General features: G+C 48.2%; 1 protein-coding gene across 1 annotated transcript in view; it reads left to right on the top strand.

The window, feature by feature from the left end:
- Positions 1 to 22,257, top strand: part of FHOD3 (formin homology 2 domain containing 3) — a 437,196-nt gene that overhangs the window by 37,712 nt on the left and 377,227 nt on the right. The window contains exon 2 of the mRNA XM_056857839.1: positions 6,566 to 6,672. The gene's annotated coding sequence lies outside the window, so the exon portion shown is untranslated. The remainder of the gene's footprint in view (positions 1 to 6,565; positions 6,673 to 22,257) is intronic.

Genomic DNA, 22,257 nt, shown 5'->3' with positions numbered 1-22,257 from the left:
TGAAGCCAAGCGGGTCGCTATCCATACGGCTCTCCTCTTTGCAGATTGTACAAAGGATACCACGATAGCCACCCTGGCTCAACGTTTGGCCTCGACGTTTGGGGCCGATGCACCCGCGATTGCGGTCCGAGTGCAACCATTGCTAGGTGGGGAACCCGGCCCCCTACTCACACTCCTGGAAATGGAACTTTTACCGCACGTTACCGCAGCTGCAGCCCTGAGACTTGAAAGCGCAAAAGTTCTCGCGGATAAGGAAGCTGCTGAAGCGGCTAAGGCGGAAGCCGAGGCTCAAGCCGCAAGGGATAAAGAGCTACAGTTGGCTGCGGATGGGGCGCGGACAGGCGGCCGCCCCAAAGACACCGTAAGGAGTGGTCCTCTGTTGGGTCTGTCTTTTTCCCCGGTATTTGCCCCGTCGCGCACGACCCAACGCGCACGCCACCTCGCGGAACGACGCCAAGACTCCGGGGAGTCTGAGGAAGAGGACTTATATGGGGACAGTTCTCAATGGGCCACGAGTTTTAGGACAAGTAAACCTCATCGTACTGGTGGCCCAGGAGAGGACGTTCACCTGTTACGAGCCCAAAATCGAGAGCTATCTGGCCGTGTTGATCAACTCCAGGAGCTAATGGAACGTTTGCTTCAGGACAACAGGCAGTTACAGCAGGCCCTGACAGCCCAGGCACAGCCCGTCCCACAGGGAGCCGCAGTACCGGTTCAAGGAGTGCCGGCCCAGCCACCCGCTAATGTGCCTGCGCAACCTCCGGCTCCCGGAGGTCCCGTTTTACCTGCACCCAGGGCACCCGTGCAACCGGGTCAACCTATGCCCGGTCCATGGAAACAACTCAAGTTGAAAACTACTTACGATGGATCTCTCGAAACCCTACCCTGTTTCTTGTATCAGGTGGACAGCTATATGCGAGAACAAGGACAGCTCTTCCCTACAGAAGACAGCCGGGTTCGCTATGTGGCTTCTCTTTTGACAGGTAAAGCAGCCGACTGGATGGTCCTCCAGTTCGACACCCGATTCCGTTCTATCCGGTCCCTCAACAATTTCATGACTGCTTTACGGAGGAGGTTTGAGGATCCCTTTCTGGGGGAACGAGCCAAAGCGGAGCTTCTACAACTAAGGCAGGGCTCTACTCCAGTTCGAGAGTTTGCCGATGAATTTCAAAGACTAGCAAGCAAAATTGTGGGCTGGCCCGAAGCCACCCTAATTCACCATTTCAGGGAAGCCTTACACCCTGACATTCTGAACTGGTCGTATATGCGGGGTGATCCCGACACCCTCGAGGATTGGATCCTATTAGCCGAAGAGGTGGAAAGCCGCCGGCGCTTTATTTCCCTTGTCCGCCAAAAACACAAGGAGAAAAGCGTCCAAAAGCCCCAGCCCAAGGCACCACCCCCCAATCCACGGAAACCCATGCGTCCACCCCAGGATCGCGAAACCCGATTTCAAAGAGGTGCTTGCCTCACTTGTGGGGAACTGGGCCACTTTGCAGCAGTCTGCCCATATTGCCCTGAACCCTTTCGTCCCAGCACGACAGCACGAGCTAGAGGACGACCTCAACGCAGAGGCACCGCGGCCACCCGCAGCGCAGCGTCGGGAAGACCCACACCCTCTGCACTTCACGTTGAAAACTCATCTATCCTTCCTACATCGAATGACCCCGCCGGGTCCCGGATTACAAATGCCCCATTGGGGGACAACTTTCCCTCTTCTGACGAAGAGAACCCATGGAATTCTCCAGCTTTAAACCTGGAATCCCCCCTTGATTTGTCAAAAAACGGCTCCGGTCTGTGGTGAGTGGAGCGTCTCCACAGACCTCTGCAGATTCTCCTGCGAAACCGAAAGCTCCCACTAAAGTAAAGGAAGTAGAAACCACCGTTTATGTGGACGCAATTTTACAACACTATGAAGGTGGTCCCCAACTACCCGTTAAGGCACTCATTGACTCCGGTTGCGGTCGCACTCTTATAAATGAGGCCACATTTGCAGCACTCAAAGTCAAGTCCGAGGCTTTACCAGCCCCCGTCCAATTTGCCCAAATGGATGGGAGCCATTTCAAGGGGGGCCCAGTTGATCATCGCACTATAGGGGTGGCGATGGGAATTGGCTCCCACTGGGAGCAAATAGACTTTACCATAGCCCCTATCCGATTTGAAGTGGTCCTAGGAATTAACTGGATTAAAGGTCATAGTCCCAGTATAGACTGGGAGACGAACACGATCTCCTTCGCCAACCCCAAATGCGACCAGCACCGACAGCAAGTTGCGGTGCTGTCTCCACCCGCTTCGGCATTAATCTCCGATGTCCCTTCACCGCCGTCCCTCCCTGATGTATACCAGGACTTTGCGGATGTCTTTAACATTAAAGAATGTGATGCCTTACCCCCCCACCGGGCCACTGACTGTGCAATTGAAGTGGTGAAGGACTGCACATTGACCAAGAGTAAGATCTACCCCATGAGCACTTCCGAGCGCACTGTACTACGGGACTTTTTGGATAAAAACCTTGCCAGAGGGTTCATTCGCCCATCGAATGCTCCCAACTCAGCCCCCGCGTTTTTCGTCCGAAAAAAGGAGGGCGACCTACGCCTCTGCATTGACTTCCGAAAACTCAATGCAGTTACTCAAGCCAACGCCTATCCTATACCGCTAATTTCAGATATTTTGGGACAACTACAAGAGGGACGTATTTTCTCCAAATTGGACCTAGTAGAAGCCTACTACCGCATCCGTATCCGCGAGGGGGACAAACCCCTCACTGCCTTCTCTAGCTGTTTTGGAATGTTTGAATTCCTTGTGATGCCCTTCGGGTTAAAAGGGGCCCCGGGGGTCTTCATGCAACTCATCAACGAAATCCTCCATGATTTACTGTAGTGGTAGTTTATTTGGATGACATTCTTATTTATTCAAAAACCATGGACGGCACGTCACTTTGGTCCGAGAAGTTCTGCACCGCCTGCGCAATCACCAACTCTTTGCAAAGCTGGCTAAATGCGAATTTCACCAGAGTAAAATAACTTTCTTGGGATATATAATCTCCCACCATGGCCTTAGCATGGACCCGGCCAAGGTCCAATCCGTCCTCGATTGGACTCCTCCCTCCAACCGCAAGCAAGTACAACAGTTTCTGGGCTTTGCTAATTTCTACCGCGGATTTATCCCTAACTTCGCCCAAATAGCGCTGCCCATCACCGACCTTCTGAAAACCAAGGGTAAAGAAAGCTCTGCTACATTACCCTCCGCTAAGATACTGTGGACTGATCAATGCCAAACCGCCTTTGTAGCCCTCAAACGCCTTTTCACGTCGGAACCTGTGCTACGGCATCCAGACCCAAATCGAATGTTCATTGTACAAGTTGATGCCTCCGACGTGGCTATGGGAGGGGCCCTACTCCAAAAAGGACCGGATGGTCTCCTTCACCCCTGCGCTTATTTCTCAAAGAAATTTGCGCACTCCCAATTGAACTGGCCCATTTGGGAGAAAGAAGCCTCAGCCGTTCACTATGCGCTTACTCTATGGCGACAATTCCTGGAAGGGTCTAAAGTCCCCTTCGAAGTATGGACCGATCACAAGAATCTAGCCGCCCTCACGGGAACCCATAAGTTGTCCGCGAAAAAACAGCGTTGGGCGGAATTCTTTGCTCAGTTTCGTTTTGTCCTGAAGCATGTTCCTGGAAAACAAAACGTTCTCGCAGATGCTCTCTCCCGGTTGCCTCAATATCCGGCGAAACTCGATCGGCCAACAGACTCTTTATTTACGCCCGCGCAAAGAGAAGCCCTACCCGTACTGGCTGTACAAACTCGATCCCAGACGCTGCCCCAGCGGAAGCACGCAGTAGCCGGCGCGCAAGCTCCTCCAGCCCTACCGGCCGCCCAGCTGCTCCCACCACGGAAGCTCACGATGACCGGCGCTCCAGCTCCTCCAACCCAATCGGCCGCCCAGCCGCCTGCAATCTGCACACCGCCGCACGTAAGCGCTTCCCCCTCGTCATCCCCCATAACTACTGCCACCGTAAACAAGGGGGGGGGGGTTCCTGTCTCCGAATCCTTCTTAAATTCCCTTCGGGAACAATGCCTTATGGAACGCTCTGAACAAACCCTGCCTCCTGGTGTAATCGAACAAGGAGGCTCTTGGTACAAAGACTCGAAATTATATGTGCCCAAAGCGCTCCGAAAAGACGTCTTACACTTAGCTCATGGAGTAAAAACAGCTGGACACTTTGGGTTCCTAAAGACCCTTCACCTGTTGCGCAGACAATTTTGGTGGGGGGGGGGGAATGCGTTCTGATATTGACTCTTTTATTCGCAGCTGTCCTGTTTGCGCCACAGTCAAACGATCTCAAGGCAAGCCCCCAGGACTACTGCAACCACTAGAAATACCCAGCAAACCCTGGGAAGTGATTGCTATGGATTTTATGACGGATCTCCCTCTCAGCGGGGGAAAAACTGTGTTATGGGTTATCACTGACTTATTTTCTAAGCAAATACATTTGGTTCCATGTGCGGGGATCCCCTCCGCTCAGAAGTTGGCCCGCCTCTTCGTGTCACATGTCTTTAGACTACATTCGTTTCCGCGCAAGATAATCTGTGACCGCGGAAGTAGTTTCGTTGCTAAGTTTTGGAAAGCTTTTCTTAAATTGGTGGGGGTGGAGCAGGGCTTGTCTAGTGCATACCATCCCCAAACGGATGGTCAAACCGAACGTGTCAATGCTGTACTTGAATGTTATTTGCGCTGCTATGTCAATTACCACCAAGATGACTGGCTAGAACTGTTGCCTTTTGCAGAATATGCCTACAATAATGCTGTACATCAGTCCACAGGTTTCAGCCCGTTTTATGCGGTGTATGGACAGGACTTCGGTCCTATCGCCCCAATAGAAGGTTTGGAGGGGGAGGGGGATGCCGACATTGCCTCTTGGGCACACACCCTCCGTACCACATGGCCCTGGCTGGTTAGCAACCTTGACCGAGCCAAGCACAAATACAAGGCGCAGGCTGACAAGCATCGTTCCCCCGGTGGGGACCTGCAAGTGGGTAACCTAGTATACCTTTCCACCAAGAACCTGCGCTCCACCCGTCCGTGCCATAAGCTCAATGCTAAATACATTGGCCCATTTCCCCTCATTCGCATCATAAATCCTGTCACGGTAGAACTGTCTCTCCCCAAAACTCTGAGGCGTGTGCACCCCGTTTTCCATATCAGCCTTCTAAAGCCCCATGTTGCTTCCCCGCAATGGCATCCGGAGCCGCCTCCTGAACAGCCCGTAATGGTGGGGGGGGAAGAACATTTCGAAGTCTCCAAAATCCTGGATTCCCGCATACACCATGGAGTCTTGCAATACCTAATCCGCTGGAAACACTTCCCCCCTGCCTATGACGAATGGGTTCGCGCACGAGATGTCTCCGCCCCCAAACTCGTCAACGCCTTTCACAATACCTACCCAGACAGACCAGCCCCCTTGCCGGATGGGAGGGGGCCTTAAGGGGAGCAGGATGTCAGGCTGTTATCTCGGTTTAGATGTTTCCTTTCGTTCCTTTGCTGAACCGTCCAGACCTCAAGGACGGCTTCACATACCAAAGCCTGGGAACGCCACTCCTGGGAAATAATGCTCTGTTTATGCTTTGTAATCTCCCGCCGTTTCTCTGCCTTATATCTCCAACTATCGAGCAAGACAACTCATAGCTGTCATCTTATCCTCTATGCACTGTATTGCCTATTTGACCAGTAAAAGCCATCTGCTTGGAATCTAATTGTCTCTGTGGTGATTTCTGGTTCTTTGGGTCAAGAGCTTACAATCTGCGGTTATTGTTGACCATGAATGGCTGCTTTTAGTTTTAGTTGAGGTCCCAAAGGTACAGTAAAATCAAGGTCAGATTGGCTAGCTAAGCCCTACCTTTGAGGAGCGTGTATAAGGAGACACAAGCGAGATTTACTCATCACCTGCAAACAGAGAGGCAGGAAAAGTGTTTTTATCCCTGGATTGCTTGCTGCAGATAGAATGCTTACGACAACACAAACCATGGTTTGTGAGCTTACTGCTTACCACTATGTTGCTGCATCCCAGTTTGCAGCTCGACCTTAATTCATGGCTTCATTTTGTTCATTGATTTAGTGTTATGACTCCATCAGGCCAGAACAGACAACCTGTGGCAATCTTTCATTTTGGGATTAGTGATCAATTCAGCAGCAGCCACGTGGTTGTTACATCTGGTGGGAAAGTGTTCAGTGCTGGGGAGAAACCAGTGGGGTCCTTTGTTCGTGTGAGCAGGAGTGACCATCTGAAGAAAGTAACTCTGGGAGAGCAACCTCTGAGTTGTAATCATGAAAGCAACCTGATAATCATAATACTGACCTTGTGTTTTAGGTTTGCTATCTTGGGGGCATGGGTGATATTTCACCCATCTGCTTTGAGGCAATTTTGACCAGCTTTTATAACACGAGCACTTTCCAGGTTCGATCTGAGAGCAGACACTGTAAACAGTCTGATTTGTCTTTGTGGGAGGGGAGGTCTTTCTCCACATCAGAGAACTGGAGCATTTTGTATTCTTTCTCTTGCAGCTGGATGACTGTGCGTTGCAGCTGTCTCACAATGGTGCCTACTTGGATTTAGAATCTACTTTATCAGAGCAAAAGGATGAATTGGAAGGTTTTCAGGAGGATTCTGGGTAAGTGTGTATATTTTGGCCCATGAAAAATTTAGGCGTGTGTGGAAATTGTGGAATTCTAGCATGGAAAATTGTGCTTTGAGACTGAAATAAGAAAGCCAGAAAGGTGTAGAAGGAAACAAACCAACAACAATGTGATTTATTTTATTTTGCAATATTTATACCCCACCAACGTGGCTAACAAATTAAAGCATATAATAAAATCATATTTTAAAACCAACTAACCTCCCCCCAAATAATTAAAACAGTTAAAAATAGAGTTAAAATACATACAAAACCATAAAAATAAGAATTAAAACATTGGTCAGAAAGGAAGGATTACTGAGATTGCCAAATGAAACAAAAAAGTATTAATTTGCTGATGGAAGATGGCAACTGAAGGGGACAGATGACTCTCCCTGGCAAGAGAGTTCCAGAGTTTTGGTGCCACAGATGAGAAGGCCATGTCCTTGGTTGCCCCCGCCCCCCAATCTCAGGTGGGGCACCTGAAACTGGGCCTTCGAATGTCACAGTTGGATTGGTCCATTAGCACAGATATTTATTTTTTCTTTATTATTCCTAGAATGTATAACGTACTTTTCTCTGACTCATACAGAATTCGGGAGATCAGAGCTGTTACCCACATTTCAGAGCTAAACTGGTTTAACAGCCATTCCTCTTCCAAGGCAATCCCTTATCATTGTAGTTTTGGTGAGGTTTTGCGGGAGAGACGTGTAAGGCTGACGTTCTTAGCATTTCGTTGGCCTACAATTTCCAAGATCTTTTGAAGCGATATAAAATTGATACAAGGTTCTCGTGTCCACGGGATCTGCTTGTGTGTTAAGTTTACATCGTCTTCTATCACAACAATGGGACCAGCCAAAATATCGCAAAACTGTGAGAAGGCTGAAGACATTGAACGGAGCTCGCCTGGCCTAGCAAAGAGTGATAGAGAAAGCAAAAGATTGCTTGTAATATTTTGGTTGGTGAACTGGATTGGTTTCCCCACTCCTACACATGAAGCCAGCTGGGTAACCTTGGGCTAGTCACAGCTCTCTTAGAGCTTTCTCAGCCCCACCGACCTCACAGGGTATTTGTTGTGGGGAGGGGAAGGGATGGTGATTGTAAGCTGGTTTGATTCTTCTTTAAGTGGGAGAGAAAGTTGGCATATAAAAACCAACTTCTGCTGCTGCTGCTGCTGCTGCTACTTCACTACCGGTCTGTGTCCTTGGAACAGACTGCTCAGTTTACAGAACATGTCTTCATGTGTTGTCAAGTCATGCAACATCATTTCTCCAACCTGTTAACATTATTTTGAAATGACATAGCATTGGTTCTTGTAGGTTATCCAGGCTGTGTGACTGTGGTCTTGGTATTTTCTTTCCTGACGTTTCGCCAGCAGCTGTGGCAGGCATCTTCAGAGGAGTAACACTGAAGGACAGTGTCTCTCAGTGTTACTCCTTCAGTGTCCCTCAGTGTTACTTCTCTGAAGATGCCTGCCACAGCTGCTGGCGAAACGTCAGGAAAGAAAATACCAAGACCACGGTCACACAGCCCGGATAACCTACAAGAACCAATGAACTCTGACTGTGAAAGCCTTCGACATAGCATTGGTTTTGATAAACTTTACCAGCCTCTTCACCTGCCTGTGGGCTGATAATGGCTAGGCAGGGTTCTTTCCCCAGCTCTACTGCTGATCTCCTTAAACTTGGGTTACCAGAGATGGAATTGGGAATCTCAAACAGAAGCGGGGGGAAGAATACTGTGACCTCTGTCCTCAACCATGTCCCACTGGGAGGTTGCACCCCTTCCCTTCCCAGAAGGTAGAGCATCTGCTTGGCATGCTGAAGGTCCCTGCTTCAGTCTCAGGCGTCCCCAGTTAAAAAATGATCTGGCAGTAGGTGATGTGCAAGACCTCTGTCTGAGACCTTGGGAAGCTGCTGCCAATCTGTGTTAGACAATACTGACTTTGATGGACCAAAGGTCTGATTCTGTATAAGGCAGCTTCATGTGTTCGAGAACGCCAACAAGAGGGGACTTGGCCCAAACTGGATGTTATAATTCAGTGTCTGTCTCTTTAGTTTGTAACTCTGAGGTTGGGATCTGTGTCTCTTGAACAATTGGGAGACTATTTTCATCTGAAAGTAGAATTTAAATATGATAAAGAAATATAAATATGCGAGTACAGCATGTGTTGTGTTGCCGAGCTTAATATGGGTTGTGTTAATCCTGTCCCCATTTTGAACATCTGCCAGTTATTCATTTCTGGACTGCCCATGTACTATAGATACTTTATCCAGAGATGGGTTTTCAGTAGCTTCAGAAAACTTTGAATGGAAGCCTGCATCTTTAAAGTAACAGTTGTTTACCATCTTTTCCCATTAAAGTAAATATATCCTTTTCATAACAGACAGAGCTCAGGTTATCTAGATGGGCCTGGGAATTCCCTGAGGCCATTTGAATTATGAGAATTACAGATGTCTCCATTGCATGAGTGGGCAAACAGAGAATTTGAGTAGGTCTGGGTTAACTGAGGTCCAGAGAACAGGCACTTTGAGCAACACGGGTTCTGCTAGAGAGTGTTCTGCCATGAAACAAAACTGAGAACAAGTAAGCACCATTAATCATCCCAGATACCTTATCATATTTGTATGCTAAGTTGAGTAATGGTACACTGTATGATTACATGGAACACTAATGGCCATATTGTTTTATCAGTTATTCCGGGAAACCCTTATTAGCTTTGTCAAACTGCCATAGCATAGGGGTGGGGTAACCCTGGAGATGATTTTTGTCCCTTCACATTTAGAATATGGGTTGTATTGATCCAAGAATTAGGGACAGTTTATGCCCTGGTTTTCCAGCAGAGCTTCTGTGAAAACGGAGCTAGGGGTGATGCGTGACCTCACGGCCTCTATTTTGATGCCACCTCTAGCTAGATGTATTGATGTGGGTTGAAGCAGTTCAAGGAAAGGAATCCCTGGCATGAAGGAGGAGAGGAGCCACACCTAATGGAATTGTGCTAACTGGGAGTACTCTGGGGCAAGCCTAGAAGAAAAATAAGACGCTGTCTCAGCCAAAGAACTGCACTCAAAGGGGATCAGACTGCAGTTACAAACCTCCCGTAATATGGTCGGTGTGTGTATGTGGGGTGGGGTGGGGTTGTTATCACAATAACATCTCCAGTAATTCAGTGGATTGAGGACTTTAGAACTCTATCAGTATTTGAACGCATGGCATACGGACGACAATTGAACATGGACTTATTTATAGATATTTGGAAACCATTCATAGAAATTTATGTGGAGATCCACCACCACAGTTTCTTCTAGTTTTTTTTAATGCCAGCTACACAATGGCTGCTGCAGGAGGTGGAGCTTGCCACAAAATGGCTGCTGCAGCTTACTTTCCGTCACACAGTGAAGATCCTCATGCTGCCGTGGCAGCTGCCGCTGTTGCAATGTTTTTTTAAAAAATCAGCACAGCCAATGAAATCTCCAGTAGCTAATCAGAAGCCGTGGTGGGCAAAACCTCTCACCTGGCCCCACACACTTTCTAAACACACTTGGCGGGCACCAGAAAAGGTGATTGTGGGCGCCACGGAGGGGACTCCTGTATTAAGGTATCCTCTTGTTCTGTTGTTTTGGCCTGATCATACCCAAACCTTGTTAGGATGTTTGTTACCTCGCCCAGAAGTTAAGCCCATACTTGAGCCAGACACTTCCAAGCCCTGTTTCCCAGCTCTCCAGTTTGAATTTGGTCCTGCCTCCTCTCCTTCTAGGGCCAACCCAGTTCTCTCATGATGGCATTTCTTGAGCCCCACTTCTGTCCCTCTGTCCTGGCATGCTTGTCCTATAATAAGGAGAGAATCCCAGAGAGCATTTTTTGCTTGTCCCTTGTCTTGTGAGCTGCTTGGTCCCCTATCTGATATATGTGTGTCTGTTAAGTGCCGTCAGGTCACTTCCGACTCATGGCAACACTACGAATCAATGTCTTCCCAAACGTCCTATTATTAAAACCCTTGCTCAGGTCTTGCAAATTGAGGGCTGTGGCTTCCTTTACAGAGTCAATCCATCTCTTGTTGGGTCTTCCTCTTTTCCTGCTGATTGTCTTTTCCAGTGACTCTTGTCTTCTCATCGTGTGACTAAAATACAATAGCCTCAGTTTGGTAATTTTAGCTTCTAGGGTCAGTTCAGGTTTGATTTGATCTATAACCCACTGATTTTTTTTGGGGGGGGGGCAGTCCACGGTATCCGTAACACTCTCCTCCAACACCACATTTCAAAGGAATCTACTTTCTTCCTATCAGCTTTCTCCATTGTCCAGCTTTCACACCCATACATAGTAATAGGGAATACGATGTCATGAATTAACTTAATCTTGGTGGCCAGTGACACATCCTTACACTCCAGAATCTTTTCTAGCTCCTTCATGGCTGCCCTTCCTAGTCTCAATCTCCTTCTGATTTCTTGGCTGCAGTCTCCCTTTTGGTTGATGGTGGAGCCAAGGAATAGAAAGTCTTGAACAATTTCAATTCCAACATATAACATGCAGTTATGCTTTCCATCTTCTCTTGCCTTGAAAGGGTCACTGCAAGTTGGCTGTGATTTGACAGCACCTTCCACCCCATCTATAAAAACATAATATGAAAAAACAAAAAACCTACCCCAAAGTAGATGTGACATCCTGGGTCTGGTGTCTGCCAGGTTAATCCATCAGCCCAAGGCCACAGGCTGTGAGATAAGAGGAGGTGGGGGCAAGATACTACTTTGAAGGGCAGTCCTTTGGACTCAAGGTATCATTCAGCCTCTTGGACAAAGCAGTTGTGGAACCAACCAAAAATACAATCAGCCATGAACCAAGTTTTTGATCTCCAGAAAACTTGCAGCCTGAGCTTATTCTTTCCTGTAGGTTTACGCAGGCTGGAAAGCGGTGCTTTCGATGGGGGTTTTTGGGCACTCTTGTCTCTGTTCCGCTGTTGGACCAGGGAAATGAAACGTCGGCGGCTCTCGACCTCCTCAGCTAGCAAAATCCAATCTTCTAGGGTCTCGGGATCACCCCGCATATACGACCAGTTCAGAATGTCAGGGTGTAAGGCTTCCCTGAAATAATGAATAAGGGTGGCCTGAGGCCAGTCCACAATCTTACTGGCCAGTCTCTGGAATTCATCCGCAAATTCCCGGACTGGAGAGGAGCCCTGTCTGAGTTGTAACAGTTCTGCTTTGGCTCGTTCCCCCATAAAGGGGTCCTCAAACCGTCTCCGCAAGGCAAACATGAAATTGTTGAGGGAGCTGATAGATCGGGATCTAGATGTTCGGCGAATAAATTCAGCAAATTCGGGGTTCGGCGCAGCTGCATAACCGTCAGTTAGTAAGCAGCATTCTCCTGCAGCCAATCGGTGGCCAAGCTGGGTCTTCTTCTGGCCAATCAGTTTGAGCGATTGAGTGCATGAGCCAGCTGCTGCGCGGCCCAGGAAAAGAAAGAGAGAGTATCTGTTTGTGTGTGAGAGAGAAATCCCCGTGGGGGGGGTGCTTGTGCACATTCGTTCCTTTCCGTGGCTGCAGGGGGCGCATTTTTTGGGGTAGAGACCCCAAAATTTCAGTGGAGCTTCAAAGGACCCTTCTTGCGAGACCCCCAAGGTTTTGTAAACATTGGGTCAGAGGGTCCCTAGATATGGGGTCCCCCCTTTCCCTATTGGGATGAATGGGATCAGCCAATCCTGTGTGCATCTTGAGAGCGGCAAATCCAAGGCAAAACCTCCCAGCATGGGAGGTTTTGCCTTGGATTTGCCGCTCTCGAGATGCACACAGGATTGGCTGATCCCATTCATCCCAATAGGGAAAGGGGGGGACCCCATATCTAGGGACCCTCTGACCCAATGTTTACAAAACTTTGGGGGTCTCGCAAGAAGGGTCCTTTGAAGCTCCGCTGAAAGTTTGGGACCTCTACCCCCACAAAAATGCCCCCCAAGAGCCGCAGAAAGATGCGGTTGTGATTTTAATGGCTTTATTCGGCCGAATTTTTCCCCGAACTCTGGACCTCATGCCAAATTGCACGGACCCGAAGCGGGGGAGTTCAGACTTCAGCATTTCCCAAATAAAAACGGGTCGAATTTTGCCGAATCAGAATTTTACCGAATTTTGTTTTTGCAACAGCCCTACCCGTTAACACACTGATTTTAGCAAATACAAAGAGCTGTGCCTAATACACCATGGATGTGGCTGTTCACTCATCTGTTTCGACATAATTTAACTCTCTTCCACGGAGATCACTGGGGCATCTCAGTTTCACAATCACTCTACATAGCATTACTTGTTAGTATCGTATCGGATTGGTGGTATCCTTTCCACCATGTTAGAGGTGACTTATAAATAATTTTTTTAGCTTAGCACAAGCAGTCAAGTGAATTCATGTTTGATTTAAAAAAAAATATTGAATTGTTGTTTGAATTTGTGGCTGCATGTCCCCCTTGGTTTACAAATAAATAAAACAGACATATATTCTCTCACATAATTCCCAGGGATAATCACCTGGAAAACATTAACTACAATTTTGAAACTGTGAACCTTAGCAAATTATTGTATTGACAGTGGAGTTCATTCATTGTTATAAATGTTATGTTACAATGAATTGTTAGAAATGGAAAATTTTCTGGCCCTTATCTCCCTGCCCTATACATATATTTTTTAAAAAGTTGTAGTTTATGCAGTGCCCTGACCTGAATGGCCCAGGCTAGCCTGATCTCGTCAGATCTCAGAAGCCAAACAGGGTCGGCCCTGGTTAGTATTTGGATGGGAGACCACCAAGCAATACCAGGGTTGCTGTGCAGAGGAAGGCACTGGCAAACCACCTCTGTTAGCCTCTTGCCATGAAAACCCCCAAAAGGGGTCGCCATAAATCGGCTGCGACTTGACGGCACTTTACACACACAATTTATGCAGTGGGTATTTAAATATACCTGTGCACTTTATATAGCCTTTGTTTTGCGACTTCTGTTTGCTTGAAGGGAGGGAAATAGTAGTACAATTAGGAAATGTTAAAAATGCAGTAGTTAAGGTGAGCATGGAGGAAGGCAGGGCATTTTAAGAGAGTTGAGAAAGGAGTCTGAGAACCACAGTTTCCTGGATTGTTTGCTCTTTTCCTTTGTCCTGCTGCGGTCTCTGGCCTGGTGCGCTGGGGCTGAGTTGTGCACAGTCTGTAATGTACTGATGCCTCTGATCAGGCACACCTACTTGGATGTAGGCAGTGCTGAATTGACTGGGCCTTGCTCATGAGGAAATGTGTTTAAGATAAGGGTACTGCTTATCAGTGCAAACCCTAGGGACTTGAATGAAAATGGAAAACAAAGAACAGCAATTTTTTCTCACTTAAAGGCTGATTTGAAATTGAAATTGTCCAGTGATTTTAAATGGCTGTTCTTTGTTGGGCTGAGGAATAAAGCTGGAGTTTTGCGTCCTTTGCCATGCTTTTTGCATTTAACACCTACTGACTTTACACTTGTGGTGTGCCTGCTTCCCCCCTTCCCACAAGTATTTGGTTCTTAGCCCTGACCTGGATGGCCCGGGCTAGCCCGATCTCATCAGATATCAGAAGCCAAGCAGGGTCGGCTCTGGTTAGTATTTGAATGGGAGACCACCAAGGAAGTCCAGGGTCGCTACACAGAGGCAGGCAATGCCAAACCCCCTCTGTTCTTCTCTTGCCTTGGGAACCCTACAGGGTCGCACTAAGGTGGCGGTGAGTTAAGGGTACTTTCCACCACCACCACTTGGTCCTTAAATGAATAGATGCATCCTATGATTTGAGATTTTTGGAAACTTTCTAATCTTAGAGCGGAACTACACAGTTTCTTCCTCTCCTTGAGGCCATGTCTCTGCTCTGGTTAGATCTCACCTAGAGTTCAGTTTTGGGTGCCACAATTTAAGAAAGATGTAGATAAGCTGGAACATGTCCAGAGGAGGGCAACAAAGATGGTGAGGGATGTGGAGACCAAGTCCTAAGAGGAAAGGTTGAAGGAGCTGAGTATGTTTAGCCTGGAGAGGAGACGACTGAGAGGGGATATGATAACCATCTCCAAGTACTTGAAGGGCTGTCATATAGAGGATGGTGCCGAGTTGTTTTCTGTTGCCCCAGAGGGTCAGACTGGAACCATCAGGTTGAAAATAAATCAAAAGAGTTTCTGGCTAAACATTAGGAAGAACTTTCTAACTCAGTGGAACAGGCTTCCTTGGGAGGTGGTCAGCTCTCCTTCCCTGGAGGTTTTTAAGCAGAGGCTAGATGGCCATCTGTAAGAAATACTGATTCTATGACCTTAGGTAGATCATGAGAGGGAGGGCAGTTGTGAATTTCCTGCATTGTGCAGGGGATTGGACTAGATGACCCTGGTAGTCCCTTTCAACTCTATGATTCTAAGATGTAAGGAGTTCCAGAAAGGTTATTTGTTTTTGAGAAGGTTTTTCTGGTGAATTGGCTTTTTGTATTTCTCTCCTCTGCCTTTCTCCACAAGAGTCTAGTTTCCATAGGTCATTAATGCTTTTAATCCAGCATCTGCTAAGTTAATATCTCTTGAATCAAGGACTGCCTGGAGGAATTGTGTGAAGGAGGAATTGATGGCCAGTTAAAGGCATACTTTAATCTTTGTTGTAGGGAGTTGTTAAGAGGGGTGAGCATTTGGATATACCGAACTGAAGGCACCGTCTGAATGGAGCTGGAAAAAAGCCTTATGCGAAAAATCGGGGGGGGGGAATCCAGCCTTTTCTGGCTTTTTCGGCTCTTGTCAAAGGGTCCCTTAAAGCTCTTTAAATTTTTAAAGAACTGCCGAACTTCAGCTGCTCCATTTGCACAGGGCGGCAGGTTCACAAGCTCGTTAAAATGTACAGAGCATGGCTCCATTACAATCTATGGGGAATCTTTGTGGGGCTGTGGAGGAGTTTTTAAAGGTCGGTAAAGGTCCCCTGTGCAAGCACTGGGTCATTCCTGACCCATGGGGTGACGTCACATCCCGACATTTACTAGGCAGACTTTGTTTACGGGGTGGTTTGCCAGTGCCTTCCCCAGTCATCTTCCCTTTACCCCCAGCAAGCTGGGTACTCATTTTACCGACCTCGGAAAGATGGAAGGCTGAGTCAACCTTGAGCCGGCTACCTGAAACCAACTTCCGTCGGGATAGACCTCAGGTCGTGAGCAGAGCTTTTGACTGCAGTACTGCAGCTTACCACTCTGCGCCACGGGGCTCCTTTTAAAGGTAGAAGCACTAAATTTGCAGCAGTGGTGCTGGTGACTCTCCTTCCACAACCCCTGGGTCAGGGGGTCCAATTTTATTGGCCCCCAAATGGAGGAACAACGGGGCCAATAAAATTGGACCCCCTGACCCAGTCTTTACCAAATGAGGGGGTTCTTCTAAGTAGAGTCACTAACAGCTGTGCTTCAAATTTGGTGCCTCTACCTTAAAAAACTGGCCCTGCGAGCCCCACGAAGGTTCCCCATAGAGTACAATAGACCCCCAAATTTTCAGATATTCAAAAAAAGCTGGGGGCGGGGGAGAGAGAACCAATATCGGTATGGGGATTCCCCCCCCCCGATGTATGAAAAACAATTGGGTCTATTGTACTTGAATCTGAGAAATAATGAAATTTTTTTTGGGTGCACACCCCTAGTTGTTAATACATGATTATTTGCTGGCTAAATTTTCATCATCAATAAAAAGGCAGATATTTCAGCAGCACCCCAAATGTCTGTAACAAGGGTACACTGGTTCTGTGGCAAAGAAAGGTAATTCTGCACCCTGAATACCTCAAGCAAATCAGTAGTATTTATTTTACTTCAGCTGCTCCATCTGTTCTCGTGTATCCTTGGGATGCAGCCAAGTGGTAAGCTGAACTTCAGGAGCATCACATGACCCAGCCTAGGTAGTCTTTTTATCTGCAGAAGCTTCATGGTTTTTGCCATGTTCAGGACAAGGGCTGGATAAGGCAAAGGGATTTTAAAACGAAAGCTGGAGTAATTATTAAAATGTTGGACCGAGACTGTGAAGACCTGGGTTCAAATCCCCACTCTGCAATGAAGCACTCTGAGTAAGTCTCACTCAAAACAACCTCATTTGGATAAAACAGGGTAGGTGGGGGAATGTCAGGTACACCACTCTGAGCTGCTTAGATGATGGGCAGAATGAATATGGGACTGAGGTGACAGAATTTCCATTCTGAGGGGCTTTTTTGCTGCTGAGCAGGGAAGTGAGGTTTTGATTGTGTTAAAATGTTTTACTAAGCTTTAGAACGTATAAAATGTGTCAGAAATTTTTTTTTGTACATTTTAAGCAAGTGCTGATGTGTGTTTAATTATGTTGGTAGCTGCCCTGAGCCTGGCTTGGCCAAGGGAGGGTGGGTGGTGGGTGGGGGCATATAAATGAAAAAAAAAATATGACGATGATGTTGATGATGATTGACAGTCTCCCTGGCAACCACCCTGCCCAGTTTACTGAGTTTGTCACTCAAATTATTAACTGGATGGGCTTCTTTCTTTTTTGTGATGCGTAGGTTCATGGATTCTTCAAGTCTCTTAAATTTTTTCCATTAAATATGAACTTGTGGTCAGGGGGGCAATTCCTACATAAATCTTGTACATCCGTTCAAAAAGATATATGTTCTTGGATACTTCAGGGTGCAGGTGATGGAGTTACAGTTTTGAATGTCAGACACTTGCTGCTAAGGGAGCACGATCACATGAGAGAGGAGGAGGCTAGAACTAGGGCTGTTGAAAAAAAAATTCGGTAAAATTCGCATTCGGCAAAATTCGGCCCGTTTTAATTAGGGAAATGCTGAAGTCCGAACTCCCCCAATTCGGATCCGTGGAATTCGGCACCAGGTTCCGAGTTCGGGGAAAAATTCGGCCAAATAAAACATTAAAAACACATTCGCTCCTTTCCGCAGCTCTGGGGGGGCATTTTGGGGGTAGAGTTCCCAAACTTTCAGGGTAGCTTGAGGGGACCCTTCTTGCAAGACCCCCCAAGTTTTGTGAAGATTGGATCTGTTGCAGCAGAAGCAGGGCAGCAGCAGCTGCTCAGGATCTCTCACGACTCTCTGGCCATTTATGCACGGGAGGTTTTGCTTGGATTTGCCGCTCTGTAGAGATGCACATTCAGGATCGCCTGATCCCATTCATCCCAATAAGCAGTTGGGGGGGACCCCATATCTCGGGACCCTCTGATCCAATCTTCACAAAACCTGGGGGTTCTTGCAAGAAGGGTCCCCTCAAGCTACCCTGAAAGTTTGGGAAGTCTACCTCCAAAAATCCCCCCCGGAGCCACGGAATGCCGCCAATGTGCTTTAAGTGGCTTTATTCCTGTGGGCGATTTGGGGGGACCCCTTCCGGGCCCCATATCTCGGGACCCTCTGATCCAATCTTCACAAAACCTGGGGGTTCTTGCAAGAAGGGTCCCCTCAAGCTACTCTAAAAGTTTGGGACATCTACCTCCAAAAATGCCCCCCCAGAGCCATGGAATGCCGCCAATGTGCTTTAAGTGGTTTTATTCCAATTGGCGATTTGGGGGGGGACCTCTTCCGGGCCCCATATCTCTGGACCCTCTGATCCAATCTTCACAAAACTTGGGGGTTCTTGCAGGAAGGGTCCCCTCACGCTACCCTGAAAGTTTGGGACCTCTATCCCCATAAATGCCCCCCCAAAGCCACGGGAAGGCGTGAATGTGTTTTTAATGACTTTATTCCTGTGGGCGATTTGGGGGGGACCCCTTCCGGGCCCCATATCTCGGGACCCTCTGATCCAATCTTCACAAAACCTGGGGGTTCTTGCAAGAAGGGTCCCCTCAAGCTACTCTAAAAGTATGGGACATCTACCCCCATAAATGTTCCCCCCAGAGCCACGGGAAGGCGTGAATGTGTTTTTAATGACTTTATTCCTGTGGGCGATTTGGGGGGGCGACCCCTTCCGGGCCCCATATGTTGGGACCCTCTGATCCAAACTTCACAAAACTTGGGGGTTCTTGCAAGAAGGGTCCCCTCAAGCTACCCTGAAGGTTTGGGACGTCTACTCCAAAAATTCCCCCCAGAGCCACGTAATGCCGCCAATGTGCTTTAAGTGGCTTTATTCCTGTGGGCGATTTGGGGGGTGACCCCTTCCGGCCCCCATATCTTGGGACCCTCTGATCCAAACTTCACAAAACTTGGGGGTTCTTGCAAGAAGGGTCCCCTCAAGCTACCCTGAAAATGTAGGACCTCTACCCCCATAAATGCCCCCTGGAGCCACGGGAAGGCACTAATGTGTTTTTAATGACTTTATTCCTGTGGGCGATTTGGGGGGCGACCCCTTCCGGGCCCCATATGTCAGGACCCTCTGATCCAATCTTCACAATCTTCACAAAACTTTGGGGTTCTTGCAAGAAGGGTTCCCTCAAGCTACCCTGAAAGTTTGGGATGTCTACCTCAAGAATGCCCCCCGGAGCCGCGTAATGCCGCCAAAAGTGGCTTTACTCCTGTGAGCGATTTGGGGGACGACGACCCCTTCCGGGTCCCATATCTTGGGACCCTCTGATCCAATCTTCACAAAACTTGGGGGTTCTTGCAAGAAGGGTCCTCTCAAGCTACCCTGAAGGTTTGGATGTCTACCTCCAAAAATGCCCCACCTGGAGTCGCCGAAAGCCGCTAATGTGCACACGCACCCCCCCCCCATGGGGATCTCTCTCACACACAGACACTCTCTCTTTCTCTCCCCGGGCTGCGCAGCAGCTGTGCTCACGCACTCAACTGCGACTGATTGGCCAGAAGAAGACCCAGCTTGGCCACCGATTGGCCATGGGAGAATGCTGCTAGTTGCTTACTAACTGACGGTTATGCTGCTGATTTGGAGCCCCTGAATTTGCCAAATTCATTCGGTGATTGCCCCGAACTCGCCAAATTCGGCTCGTCGTTTTCCCGCCTTTTTTGAATTCAGTTCCATCCGAACTGAAAACCCCTGAATCAGGGAAAATTCAGCTGTTTTTTCGGTTCGGATGAACTGAACAGCCCTAGCTAGAACGGGGTAAAAGGTAAAGGTCCCCTGTGCAAGCACCGGGTCATTCCTTACCCATGGGGTGACGTCACATCCCAATGTTTACTAGGCAGACTATGTTTACGGGGTGGTTTTGCCAGCGCCTTTACCCCCAGAAAGCTGGGTCCTCGTTTTACCGACCTCGGAAGGATGGAAGGCTGAGTCAACCTTGAGCCGGCTACCTGAAACCAACTTCCGTCGGGATAGACCTCAGGTCGTGAGCAGAGCTTTTGACTGCAGTGCTGCAGCATTACCACTCTGCGCCATGGGGCTCCTTACTAGAACTGGGAGGGGGGCAAAATTACTGACCTTCCAAGTTGCAGATGAAAATCTTCAGCTGTTTGAGAGGTACAAAATATATATGCTCTTTTTAAAGAGATAAAAACTAGTAGTCCACCTTATAGAAACATGAAGATTGTACTGACTGTGTCAATGCTAATTAGGCCTCATCTCAATGAGCCAAGTATATATCTGATTCCCAACTCTGCCCCCTGCCTGTGGGTACTTAAATCAGCAGATGGGAGGCAGACCTGACCCCCCAAAATTAAAAAAATATATGGGGGGGGTTACCATTGAGATGAGGAGGATGACGGCAGCCTTGCTGGGCTCCTGGTCATCGTTGTCGGTGATGGGGGGGAGGGAAGCCAGGGGAGGGGAATGGAAGCCGCAGGGGGCTCCCAGCAGAGACTGGGAGCCTCAATGGGCCCGAAATTGGTGGCGGTGGTGGTGATTGGGGGGGAAGCCAGGGGGGAGGAAGCCACAGCAGGCTCCCACAAAGGCTGGGAACCTCGCTGGGCCCAAAATCAGCGGCAGTGGCGATGGGGCAGAGTGGAATTTTCCCCCATGAGTTTCGTGGGCCCCCACATGGGCAAGCTTATAATACAACAGAATTTATGACCTCTTGATCTTCTGAACCAGAAGAAGATGGAGGTGGAGAAAGAGAAGAGATCCCTCATCTCATAGAGTTGCCAACCTTCAGGTGGGGCCTAGAGACCCCCAGAATCACAATTTGACTACAGAGGTCAGTTCCCCTGGACTAACTGGCAAATGCGGCACAACTCTTTTTTTAGTTCGGTGGAAAAGCTGATAACAGAAGTCCAGATGAGCAGGGTTAGACTTGAGCTTTTCCACATCCTCTTGGCAGGCAAGAGGGGAAGTGGGCTACTCTTGCTTGTGCCTTTCTTGATAATCACACAGTTGGGTGAACTGCCCTGACAAATAACTCCTTGCTGATCTAATCTTCTTCGGGCTGCTCATTCCCCTTCAGCCACCATATTGCACCTCATGGTTCCCTTCAGGCTTCCCACAACTTCCACCATCTCCTCCCCAAACTTTTTTCGTGAGGCGGCCATCTTGTGTCCATTCAAGTAGGAGTGGTCTCTGTTGAACTCCGTCAGACTGAGTTCACGTGGCATTGGGTTGGCTTGCAGTCCTGTGGACACCCGTCTCTCAGGGAATGCACAGCAGTTCTAGTGGTGAGGATAGAGCCCTTGTTCTTCTCACTGATGTATGAATAAGCCCTGTCAAAATCAGTGGATCTTGTTACCAAGCAAATACGCAAAGAACTAGGCTGCAAAGATATGCTTCCTTGTCTCTTGGTAGAACTGATATTCCTCTTTTGCTGGTAGCATCAGGCATGATGTCTCACCTGGAGAGAGGTGAAAGGTTGGTGTGAGCATGTTATTTATTATTTATTTACTTCTTTCCTTTATACTCCATCAGAATCAGAACTAGAATCAGATTTATTAATACAGCAAAGCCATTAAAACTGTGTCAATTACAAAGTAAGATTAAAAGATACAGTGTACTCCACCATTCTCTCCAGCGGGGACCCAAAGAAACTCATGAGGTAGGTTTAGGCTGAGAGAACTGTGACTGGCCCAAGGTCACCCAGCAAACTTCCTTGGCAAAGTGGGGATTTGAACCTGGGTCTCCCAGATTCCAGCCGGGCACTCTAACCTGTACACCACGCTGACTGTCACTTTCACAGTAGGGTTAGAAGGGGGTCCCCAACCTTTTTGAGCCTGTGGGCACCTTTGCAATTTTGGCACAGTGTGGTGGGCGCAGGTACAAAATGGCTGCCTCAGGGAGAGGAGCCAGCCACAAAACGATTGTTGCGGCTTCCCTTCACACAGTGAAGATTCTTGTGCGGTGGTGGCAGCTGCCCCCAAATCAATGTTTTTGAAATTCTGCACGGCCAGTCAGAAGTCCAGTGACCCATCAGAAGGCTTTCTAAAACAGAAAATCAGAAATGTTTCTAAAAACGCCTGGAAAGGTCTTGGCGAGCACCAGCACCATGTTGGGGGACCTGTGGGTTAGAAGAAAGGAGTCATGGATGTGGGGACAGGATGTCATGGATGTCAGGGAAATCTGCACTCTTACTCTTGATGCTCAAATAGGCAGTAATGAAAGTGGTATCTGTACAAAGCAGATTCAGAGAGGCGTGGGTAAGCAAGCCAAGGCTGCCCCCGTTGCCAGTCAGGTCTTTCTAACCACGCTCTACCACCCCTCCTCTCCCCAGGCTCACAATGCCAAAGGGTTAGATTTGAGTCCAGTAGCACCCAGTTC

The sequence above is a fragment of the Euleptes europaea genome, chromosome 11 (genome assembly GCF_029931775.1).
Source record: "Euleptes europaea isolate rEulEur1 chromosome 11, rEulEur1.hap1, whole genome shotgun sequence".
NCBI classification, from domain to species: Eukaryota; Metazoa; Chordata; class Lepidosauria; order Squamata; family Sphaerodactylidae; genus Euleptes; species Euleptes europaea.
Note: the sequence above shows the minus strand (reverse complement) of the source record. Positions and strands in the feature narration are given on the sequence as shown.